This window comes from Protopterus annectens, chromosome 4.part0 (genome assembly GCF_019279795.1).
Source record: "Protopterus annectens isolate FY-2018-M chromosome 4.part0, PAN1.0, whole genome shotgun sequence".
Lineage (NCBI taxonomy): Eukaryota > Metazoa > Chordata > Ceratodontiformes > Protopteridae > Protopterus > Protopterus annectens.
Window position 1 is genome coordinate 190601744 of NC_056733.1, and position 11578 is coordinate 190613321.

The 11578-nt window shown below is 40.5% G+C and overlaps 2 non-coding genes across 2 annotated transcripts; both read right to left on the bottom strand.

The window, feature by feature from the left end:
* Window positions 1-634: 634 nt before the first annotated feature.
* On the bottom strand, window positions 635-706 carry LOC122800601. Its single transcript, XR_006364605.1, has one exon. It is a non-coding gene; the product is annotated as a small nucleolar RNA SNORD50 (small nucleolar RNA).
* A 559-nt stretch (window positions 707-1265) lies between these two features.
* Window positions 1266-1339, bottom strand: LOC122800602. Its single transcript, XR_006364606.1, has one exon. It is a non-coding gene; the product is annotated as a small nucleolar RNA SNORD50 (small nucleolar RNA).
* Between the last annotated feature and the right edge of the window lie 10239 nt (window positions 1340-11578).

An 11578-nucleotide genomic window follows, 5' to 3' on the forward strand; every position in this document is an offset into this window, starting at 1 on the left:
CAAAGTACATTGAGCATATGGGAGAAACAGACAAATGTAAGTTTTGTAAAAAAAAAAAAAAAAAGAACTGGTAACAGATGTTCACTTTCTTGCTGGGTATGAGACTCTCATGGCCAAGGACCTATACAGTGATGTGCACAATAATGTGGTAAGATTTTTCCATTGAGGATTGTGCAAACACAACGACATTATTAAGATTTGCAGGCAAAAAGGAGAACAATGCAGATGACAGATACCCAGACATTTACAATAGTAGAAACCTAAAAGACTTGCAGAAACTATATCATACACCTCTCAGATCCATCTAAATGGTATGTTGGTAATCTATTAGTGAAGTACCTCAGACCCAGGTCTGCGCAGAAGTGGGCGTATCTGTAATGATTGACTGGGGGAAGGGGTGTGGTTCAGCCGGTGACTGACAGGTATGCAGATTTCCGTGTGACATCATGCATGCATTGGTTGCAGATGAAGTTGAAGAGCACTGGTTCAAAAAATGCACAGTATGGTGTTTTGCTAGCAACTGCAATGTCAAATAAAAGTGCAAGAGACACTTGCTCTGCAAACATGCAGCAATAAAAGTAAAGCTAGAAGCAGGACTGCCAAGTATACAGAAACTTAGTCATGAAATCTCTTGATCTCAGTAGCCAGATCAATAGAGTGCTTTCAACACTGCACATTCAGGTTCGGGATACAGTCATCACTGATCAAGAGGAAAAACTGAAAGCAATGCAGTTACAGAATAAAATGTTCATGTACCTCTGCAACACACAGTTATGTCCACCTGTAGAAAGGACCATACAAATGATCTTGGATGAGCAAAATCAGTAGCAAAATAACCATCTTGCACAAACTTCAAGAAACTTTACTCTGTGCTCACTGCTAAAAAACAGTATTACCCTAAAACCTTTGTTCTTAATTTATACTTCTTAGATCAAGAAATGTGTGCATCGCACTTCAGACTAATGTGTTTTACTTTGAATAGTTCTGCTCCTGGTTTGTACCAACTTTCAACCCGCTTCTATAGCTAAACCATCCGTACTTCAAAACAAAACTTTTGCCAATTGTAGGACAAGACTCAAGTAATGCCTTAATCTAGCTAGGCTGCTGGGGGTCTTTATATACATATCAACTTCAAAACAGCAACCCAAAAAAAGAACTTACTCTGCAAGCATACAGCAAAAATTGATGCCAGCATGACAGCCATGTATGCATCAGAGAATATCTACATCTCTATCTGTATATAGGGAAAATGTTATACAACCCTGATCTCAATAGCCAGATTTGTGGAGTGCTTTCAACACAATGCACATTCAGATTCGGGATACCGTCATCACCGATCAGGTGAAAAGTTGATTTACATACTGTAAAGTAATGCAATTACATAACTGTACATCACATGGGAGAAGAGGGGAGTATCCACAACGTTAGCATTAAGATGTCCAGGTGGTGCTTGTTACGTGGCACAAACATTGATGACATCTTAACCATTCACATCATATCAGAACAGACACAATACTGCTGCAAGTGAATTCTGCTGGAGTAACCCTGGCCCACGCCCCTTCAAATCTTTCATCCAACCCCACAGGCCTTCAAGCAAATCTAAGCAAACCACACAGCCGACTGAAATAGCTACAAAGCAGATAATTAACTGCTCCACTGATTGTGGTCCATTGTATACAGAGAGTAGTTAATTCCAGTTGCTCAGAGTTAGTCTACCTTTTAATTTTATGGATGAGATTTTTAACAGCCTTGTTAGTTTACTTGGACACTACAGTTCCGCCAGCCATATTCTTAGATTTGCTATGACAGAGTGATCAATATTCATGCCAGCACATGCATGAATATTTAGTAGCTTTACCACAACAAGAGGAAATCTTGGGGGAAAGGCAGGGTTTAAGTGGGACTTGCCACTGCGCATCCTGCGAGGTACTTCACTAACAGATTACCAGTATGTTTACAAAACAACATGCAACCTGTCCAAGTTTAACTCAGACATATTCATTACTAACCTATTATCTATTAATGGGAATATCCTAAAAACATCCCCTTAGATGATGTTTTAAGTGAATTCAATGCAGCTTTCCTAAATAGCCTTGCACCTCCTAGAAGGAAAAAAATAAAAATAAATAATGCAATTTGGCTATACAATGCAGGATAAAGAAACAAATGGCAGAAATATAAAACATCATAATATCTCAAAAACTTGAGTCCCATTAATTCTAGCAGCCATCTCCTACAAAGCTGACTGCTTCTCCAAATGACTTGCACAAAGTCTACATACAGCGTAAACAGAATACAGCCATTATCAATAAAATTTACTGCAAAATTCAAGTCACCTACAGCTAATCATGACAGTCATTTATAATCTCACTGTTACCAGCCACAAAAAGTAGTAAGTTATTAAAAAGGCTGCACTAACGTCTTGTACAACCTTCCTTTGTGACTTTAAATTCCAAACTGAGCTCAATTCTGTAGAAAGTGACCCACTTTCATAAAACAGCATTCCAACCTCCAAACAATTAAACCAAGCCTTGTCTCTCCACAGGATGCACCAAGACAATGCCTGGATTTACTTTGTAATGAATGCATGAATTGATTACACTGGTTGACAAATTCAAAGAACTACATAGAATGAAATGAATTAGACATTTTAAACAGCTAAGCATTTAAACCTCTCATTCAATGAAATGAAAACTACTATCAAGTCAGAGAGCAATGTAGTTAGTGCGTCATCAAGTTGAATATGGCCATTTCATCTCTGCTGGCACCCATTGTTTAATCCAGTATGTTCAAGAGCAGAAACACTTAACACATAGCCTAGGACAACTGCAACAATTTTAGAAGAACTGACATGCAAATCAATTAACCCAGCTTTCTTTACAACAAACTGATAATTCTGTAACTATTTTTATATATTTAGTTGAACTTTTAGTTAATGTAACAAACTTTAAGAAACCATGGATTTATTTGACATTTGATTACTTGGAAAGTGTAACTGGGTAGAAGCCCATGTTCAGTGGAGGCCCAAGTGAAAAGCTGCAAATTATTACAAATTTTTTAAGATCAGTAATTTTATAATCTTCAAAAGTAAAACAAAAACAACTAATTATAACACATTAGACATAATATAAAAACACTGGTTAAGAATCAATGCAAGTTATATGATGAACATTTAATGTTTATACAAAATGTTAGACAGTTTGTAGAGAAATTAAAGGTAAGTTAGTCTAATACATACAGGAATTACAACATGAAGCAAGGGAAAAACAGAGTTATGGTGTATTTAGAGAGAGAGAGCCAGGAGAGGGGAAACTGGTTGAAGTAAGTGAAGAAGGGAGATTGAGGAGGTATAAGGAATGCAAAGGTACTTGTTCACATTTAGGGATATAGTTTATTCTGATTTTGAGCAGGAAAAGAGCCAGATTTTGGCTAGGTAGTCTTTCAGAGTGGTTTTAAAAGATGGGAGGGAGGGTATTGACATGATGGACACAGGTAAAGGGTTCCAGACCTTAAGAACTTTGTATGAGTACAGATAATGCTAGGCAGACTTTATAGGTTTGTAGACATACAGAAGTTCTTAGTCACTGGATCACAATGACCGACTGGGGACATAGTTGTGTAGAATGGTAGATGGAGTTTCAGTGGATATTGCTATCCACAGAAAATGATAATAAATCTACATATAATCTAATAAAATTACTCTGCAGTGATTTGTTAACCAAACACATAGCTTACTGATTGTTTTTCTTGACTCTGTGTGCACAGTCATTATCTGGGTCATCTCTCCCCAACTAGACTGTAAATCCAAGCCACATAAATTCTGTTCTACCCTTAATAAAATTCTCCAACCTGGACACCCTTCCACTCCTTCCCCATTCCCAGATAACACTCCATTGGAAACTGCTACTCATCTCAACAACCACTTCATTGAAACGGACCAAAAACTCACTCATACTAACCACAACACAAACACCACCTCTACCCCCTCCAACCCAGACAACAAAATCCCTTTCACCTTTCAACCTGTTTCTACTGCTTACATAAAATCACATCTACTTAAGCTCAAACCCTGCTCTCCCTCCTCAGACAACCTCACACCTCTGTTCCTCAAACTAACTGCTGAATCCATAGCCTTGCCTATATCCCTACTAATGAATAGATCCATTCAAGAAGCTACAATCCCTAAAATTTGGAAATCCCTTTTTACCATCCCTTTACATAAAGGAGGGAATTCTACTGATCCTTCAAAGTACAGGCCCATAGCAATTCTTTCCCCTCTATCAAAAATACTTGAAAAATGCATTCACTCCCAGTTGCTTAACTTTCTACTTCAGAAAACCTCCTCACACCCACACAACATGGCTTTCGGCCATCCCACAGCACAAACACCGCCCCCCTATCTTTTACCCATAAAGAAGCAGAGGCCTAGAGATAACAACCAACTTGCATCCTTTTTTTTTTCCTTGACCTCTCCAAAGCCTTTGATATGGTATCTCACCTTATTCTTCTTTCTAAACTTACTAACGTTAATCTCTCCCCTACTTCACTTCAGTGGTTCACTAGTTACCTATCAAATAGACAACAATCTGTCAGCTGGCTCTCTTCCTGCTGTCCCTATCTTCCTATCACATCTGGTATACCCCAACGCTCCATCCTGGGTCCCCTTCTGTTTAACATTTTCACAAATGATCTCCACACATATTGCAAACAGTCCTCCCTAATTCAATATGCTGACAATTCATCTCTCATCTCCATTTCTGATAACATCACAGACCTCCACACACTCACTCAAGAAGCTTTCCTTTCCACTGGAAAATGGCTATCAGATAATCACCTCATGTTAAACCCCCAAATAACTAAACTCCTACTCTTTCTTCCTTGTTCTCTCTCACAACATAAAGATACCTTTGCCATCACATCATCCAACAAGACCACCATAAAACCTGAACCCCACACAAAACTCCTAGGTACCATCATAGATTTAATACACATATCTTGCACAGCATAAAAAAAATTCATCAAAAACTAGGTATTCTATACCACAGTAGAAAATTTCTAACTCCTCCTGCTAGACTCTTCCCTAGCTCAGGCTCTACTCCTTCCCCTGCTCTTCTATGCCACCCCAGTCCTTACGAACATGCAGGCTACAACCTTGTCCAAACTCCAACAAGCCTACCACAAGGTAGTCAGATTTGCCACCAACTTGCCTCACAACTCTCACCAGTGCCTTGCACTCAACTCTCTCCAATGGCTCGATTTCCCTCAACAGCTTCTACTATCACAGCTACAAATCACCCACTCTATAATATACAAACCACTAAACTGCCCAGCCCTCTCCCTCCATGGTATCTCTTTACACCCCAACACGTACACTCCGTACCTCCAACCAAATACTCCTAGACATATACCAGCCCAGCAAAACAGATGGTAAATTACTCTACAAAACCTCCATAGCCCAAGCCTAGAATAAACTCCCCGTTCAGATAAGATCTAACCCCCACCCCAAGCACTTCAAAAAGGAAGTAGAATCTCACCTTTTTAACACTAACCCCCTGTCACACCGCAACCTAATCCACTAAAGTACTATCATATTTTCTTTTCACTCCTCCTTGTTGGGAGGGTGGCCTAATGGTTAAGGTATTTGCCTTACAAACACAAGGTGCAGGGTTTGAGTCTCACAAGGGAAAATTGGCTTGGCTTAAAATGGCTCGCAAGGGCAGTTAGCTTAGTACTAATCTATGAACCTTCCACACTGACTTCCTCTCTTCTCCTTGGGGGAGGGGTGATATTAATTTCTATTAATTGTTATTAGGTTACTGTATCATTTGTAGTTCTGGAACTCGTGTGAAATTCTTGTACAATATCTCTTCTTTATTCCTGGAACTTGTGTATTATAATTGTTTGAAATGTGCACATTACAATTGTATTGTAATTTTTCTATACTGGAGCTTTTCTCCTCGGGTCTCCGAAAGTGGGCTTTTAGCCCAGTTGGACTAAACCGGTTCACAAATGTCAACTAAATAAATAAATGTACAGTTTTAAGTGACTTATTTAGGGACCTGCAACAGACTTGGAACAGCTATGAAAAAATGGGTCTATATTAGAACACCGAACATTCAAAATGTCGAGTGTTCTAATATCGAACCCTAGCAAACGAAAAAAAAACATCGAACATTCAGAACAATGAATTTTTTCCTAGGGAAAAAATTTGCTGTTCCAAAACACATACACACAACACAAGCACACCAAACAAACAGCAATCCACACACATACACCTAACCCTACACTAAACTATACATACACCACCAACTATCCACTTACCTTAACCCAAATCCTAACCCTAAGGTCCGTCACTATTGCACAGTCACCTCACCTGCGCTCTAACCCTAACTCACCTAACCCACACGTCCACACAATCGTACACTTACCTGAACCCAAACCGTAACTTTCCACGAGAGCGCTGAAACTACCGAAGCAACAGAAACTGACAACCGAATTCTTTCCCTAGGAAAGAATTTGGTTTCCTGTTACTTCGATATTTTCAGCGTTTGCTGAAAACGGGTCGATATTAGAACACCTGACATTTCAAATGTTTGGTGTCCTAATATAGACCCGAAAAAATAATTTTAGTGAAAATCTGGGGAACCACACATATCATCTGTCCAAGAGAAGAGTTGTAGAAACAGAGGCTGGCATGAGAGAAAACACATTCATTTTAAAGATGCACTTCTCCTGCCAAAAAACAAACCCTCTAAATGTATGAGTTGGGTTAAGCTTAGAGAAAATGGCATCTCTAGATGGTTTGAAACACAAAAGCAAAAATTACATTAAAGTATTATGACTGGTATACTGGATATTTTTGTTAGGAAGTGCTATAGGTTCATAGGTAGGTACTAGGCTATCTGCCCGAGGGCATTTATAAGCCTAGCCAGAGTGTGTCGGCTTTTGCCGCCCCATTGATTAACTGATCCTCTGTCAAGCAGAGCCAATGAAGTGATCCCAGGGGTGTATTTTCTGTTACCCATCCACTCGTCAAGGTTTCTCTTGAAGAGTGTTAGTATGGGGCTCTGCCTGATGTAATCTGGAATTTTGTTCCAAAGCATGGGGAGTCTCTGTGACAGGAATCTATTCCTCCAGCATGTTCTATTTATTGTTGTGGTGAGGTTTAGCCCACTAGAGCATGTGGCCTACAGTGACTTGGATTTCTTTAGGTGGAGCATGTCCATCAATTCTGAGTTGGACATAGCTTTGTAAGTCAGGCAGAGATCACCTCTGAGTAAGCGATATGCCACGGAGTACAGCCAGAGTTTTTTCAGTCGGGCTGCATAGAACATATGTTTGAGGCCAGTAATCCTCTTGGTGAGGTACTTTTGTGGTCTTTCCAGCTGTTGTAACTGTCTTGTGAGGTATATCCCAAATAGGGCATTGTACTCTATGATGGGTCTAATGAGTGAAAGGTAGAGGGACACTATAACCTCTTTATTTCTAGATGCGAACCCGTAATTAGATGGGCCACATAGAAGGATTTCCTAACTACTCTGGCAATATGATTGTCAAAGGAGAGATTACTATCTACCTGGGTTCCTGGATCTCTTATTACCTCTTCTGTATTAAGGGGGCTGCCACCTATGTGGTAATTCGTGGGTGTTTTGTTTTTCCCAAACGGGATGACTATGTATTTTTTGGCATTTAACTTGAGGCCATGACTTTGACACCAGGTGTCCATCTCAGTAAGGCCCTTTTGGAGGATGTCCATGTCAGCCAGAGAGACAATTATGGCTCCCAGTTTGCAGTCATCAGCGAACTTGGTTAGCCATAGTCCTCCTGTGCTTGCCTGTACTTCTGAGAAGTATATGCTGAACAGTAGGGGTCCCAGGACTGAGCCTTGCAGGACACCACTTGTGACTGGTTTAGAGTCGGACCTGGAGCCCACTATTCTTACCGTGTGAGTTCTGTCTGTAAACCAGTTGGCAACCCATCTCGTGACATAGGGGTTTATGTTCAGGCTGGTGTGTTTTTCTGTAATACCCGAGTCGGGAATGGTGTCGAAAGCCTTGGCGAGGTCAAGGTAGGCTGTGTGAACCACCTTTCCCTCATCTATGGCCTTGCTGACTGTCTCAAAGAAGTCAACCAGGTTTAGTAGGCATGATCTGCCCTTAACAAAGCCGAACTGGGTCAGGTCAAGTGTTTGGAGGTTCCCAATGTCTTTGTTAATGAGTTCCATGATGATGCACTCCATAGCCTTGCAGACCAGGCTAGTCAGGCTTACAGGGTGATAGTTAACAGGGTCAGTTTTGACCCCTCCTTTGTGGAGAGGAATAACCGTTGCTGTGTGCCATTCTATGGGTATGTAGCCTGTGGACAGGCTGAGGCTGAACAGCGTGTTTAGGTGGGGGTTAGTTCATTCTGTAGTTCGTGCAAGACGCAGCCTGGGACACCATCTGGTCCCATTGACGCTGTGTTTTTGGCTTTTGAAAGGGCTGTTTTCACCTGTGCATCTGTGATTTTTGGGACACTACACTTTTCAGGTATTGTTGTGGGCCCCTTTGGAGGTGAGGGGGGGGTGAAGTCTGCACTGAATCTATCTGCCAGGATGTTGGCAATATCAGTAGGGTCAGTATATTTTGTGCTATTTTGCACTAGTTCAGTGCATATGTGCGAGTTGCCATTTAGATTCTTAACATAGCTAAAAAAGGCTTTGTGGTTATCTTTTGAATTCTTGGCTATTTTTCTTTTGAAGTTAGCCTTGGATGATTTCATGAGGGACCTTAGTTTCTTACTGATACTGATCAGGGATGTCTTTCCTTCTTGGGGTTTGCTTTTTTTCTGAACTAGTTTCCTCCTTCTATTGTATAGCCTGTTTGGGTCTATATTACAACACCGAACATTAAAAATTTTGAGTGTTCTAATATCGACCCATTTTCAGCGAATGCTGAAAATATCGAAGAAACAAAAAAACAGATTTTTTCCTAGGGAAAGAATTCAGTTGTCTGTTTCTGTTGCTTTGGTATTTTCAGCGCTGTGGTGGAAAGTTACGGGTCGGGTTCAGGTAAGTGTGCAATTGTGTGGACATGAGGGTTAGGGCAGGTTAGGTGAGTTAGGGTTAGGGCGTGGATCAGGTAAGTGTGCGATTGTGTGGACGTGAGAGTTAGGGCGGGGTAGGTGAGTTAGGATTAGGGCTCGGGTGAGGTGACTGTGCAATAGTGACGGACCTTAGGGTTATGGTTTGGGTTAAGGTAAGTGGATAGTTAGTGGTGTATGTATAGTTTAGTGCAGGGTTAGGTATAAGAGTTTAGGTGTATCTGTGTGGATTGTTGTTTGTTTGGTGTGCTTGTGTTGTATATATGTGTTTTGGAACAGCAAATTTTTCCCTAGGAAAAAATTTGCTATTCTGAATGTTCAATGTTTTAAATTTTCAATTCATAGGGTTCGATATTAGAACACTCAAAATTTTGAATGTTTGATGTTCTAATATAGACCCGCCTGTTTATTGCAGGGGTCCAGCAAACTGTTTTCCTTCTCTTAGAGGAGTGAGTCTTGGTTTTCCTAGGGATGGCACAATCCATGCATCCTTGTAGGTGCTCATAGAGTGCATTTGTAAAGGTTTCTGCATCTCGGGCAGCGTTATCCTTTAGCGTGGGGGCTGTGAAACTTACCACCTCTGTCCTAAGTAAGGTGAAGTTTGCTTTAGAAAAGTTTTTACTGTGGTTTCCTTAGTTGGGGGTGATGGTGGGGTGTGGACATCCAGAGTGATTAGTTTATGGTCTGATCTAACCAGTGACGGGTTGACCTCTGGTGTAGAACACCTGTCGCCCATGTTGGTGATGACCAGGTCCAATATGTTTTCACCTCTGGTAGTGGAGTTTACCAGCTGATCCAGGGCGTTTGAGTTAATGAATTCCAGGAAGCGCTGGGCCTGGGAATTTGTATTCGAGTAGTTTTCCCAGTGAATGGGAATATATCATAATTAAGCACCAAAGGGCATCTCTTCCAAAAACCAAGGAAGTTATTGTTCTCCTGTACTCTGCCACGGAAAGACCAACTATAGAATATAATGCATCCTTTGCCATGTATCTCATTTGATATATCAAAGAACTCTAAAGACCATACCAGCCCCCCCCCCCCCAATGGGTTTCAAAAATCTTATCTATCAGGAGAGGCTGGAGTCACTTCCTATACTTAGTGTCATATGGACTCTGGAGGGGAGGCCTATGCCTTGCTTTCCATACTTTCAGGGTTCCCATTATCTGAGACTTCCTTTTTCTCAGTACAACACTAGAACAAGAAACCTGAATCTACATCTGAGTATGAATAGAACACCTTGCACTTTCCCTTGTTCTGGAACAGGCTCCATCTTGCATGTCAGCCAGTGTAATTCCCTGTCTGCCTTCAAACATAACTTGCATAATTGTATGGAAACCCTAAAGTACACTCTGGGACTTGCAGGCTTTACTGTCCTTGAAAATGTTGTTAGAATTTGAGGGTGGTTATTAATAAGACACACATGTCCTCTGGTCTAATAACCTTGTATTCCCATGATTGCTATGATAAGATGGTCCTATTAAGAAAAAAGTAGCAAAAAAAATCTTGCATGGATAAAACTATATTAGAACCCAAAAAGAAGGGAAAAAATCTGAAACAAATACCCATTGTATGTTGTCAACTGCACTGGCCTTAGGTGAAATGGAACCCTAAGCAAAGGAATCCATGTAATTCTTACTACGTACTAGTCCCCTCTAGACTATTCCTGGATGATGCTACAGAAGACGTGGATGAGGTCTCTGCATATTGTGAGACTGGTAACTAACTAGTCTTGAGCTGTGAGACCGGCAACTTACTAGTCTTGAGCAGTTTCCTGCAATCACTAAGAATGATGCCGCAATACAACAATAAAAAAATCAAGTTCAACAATTGGACAGCACTTGATATCACTGCAATTTGTGTCAGACTGGAAAAAGATGGCAAACAGTTCTACCTACTACACTATGGATGGCCTGTCCAGGGCTTCTTTTTATTGATAAGTATTTTTTTTATGTTGCCATAGTATCATTTCTTAGGCATAATGTGTCTCTTGCACCTAACAACTTAGCATTTTAAACTGGGTCCATATTAACCATGCACTGTTCAATGCTGGAAGCCTACACAAAATTTTTCCCACTTTCAAGCTCTTCCAAATCCATAAAATATAGGCATTTCTATAATTACAGGAACATGGTTCTAATGCCATGATACTCTTCCTTCTGTACTTACTTTTAATGCCAACCACTCATTTAGATCTTCTCCTGAGGACAGCTGTGTAGTAGGAGAATATCTGTTTTTATTAAAAAAATTACCTCACAGAATCCCTCCTTATCCTGGTAACTGCTAACAAGTCCAAGTATCATGAATCAATATCTTGTTCAAGTACCACCCCCATGATGCCTGCAGCCCAATAATCCTGCTTCAGCAAATTAGAATCCTTAACTAACGAACCTAATATGATCCTTCAGATGACTTCAGCTATCTGTTCATGAACAGCTAAACATGCACCACAAGTAAAAAAGGTGGTTTCTGGACATCAGTAATGCCAAGTCTCTTG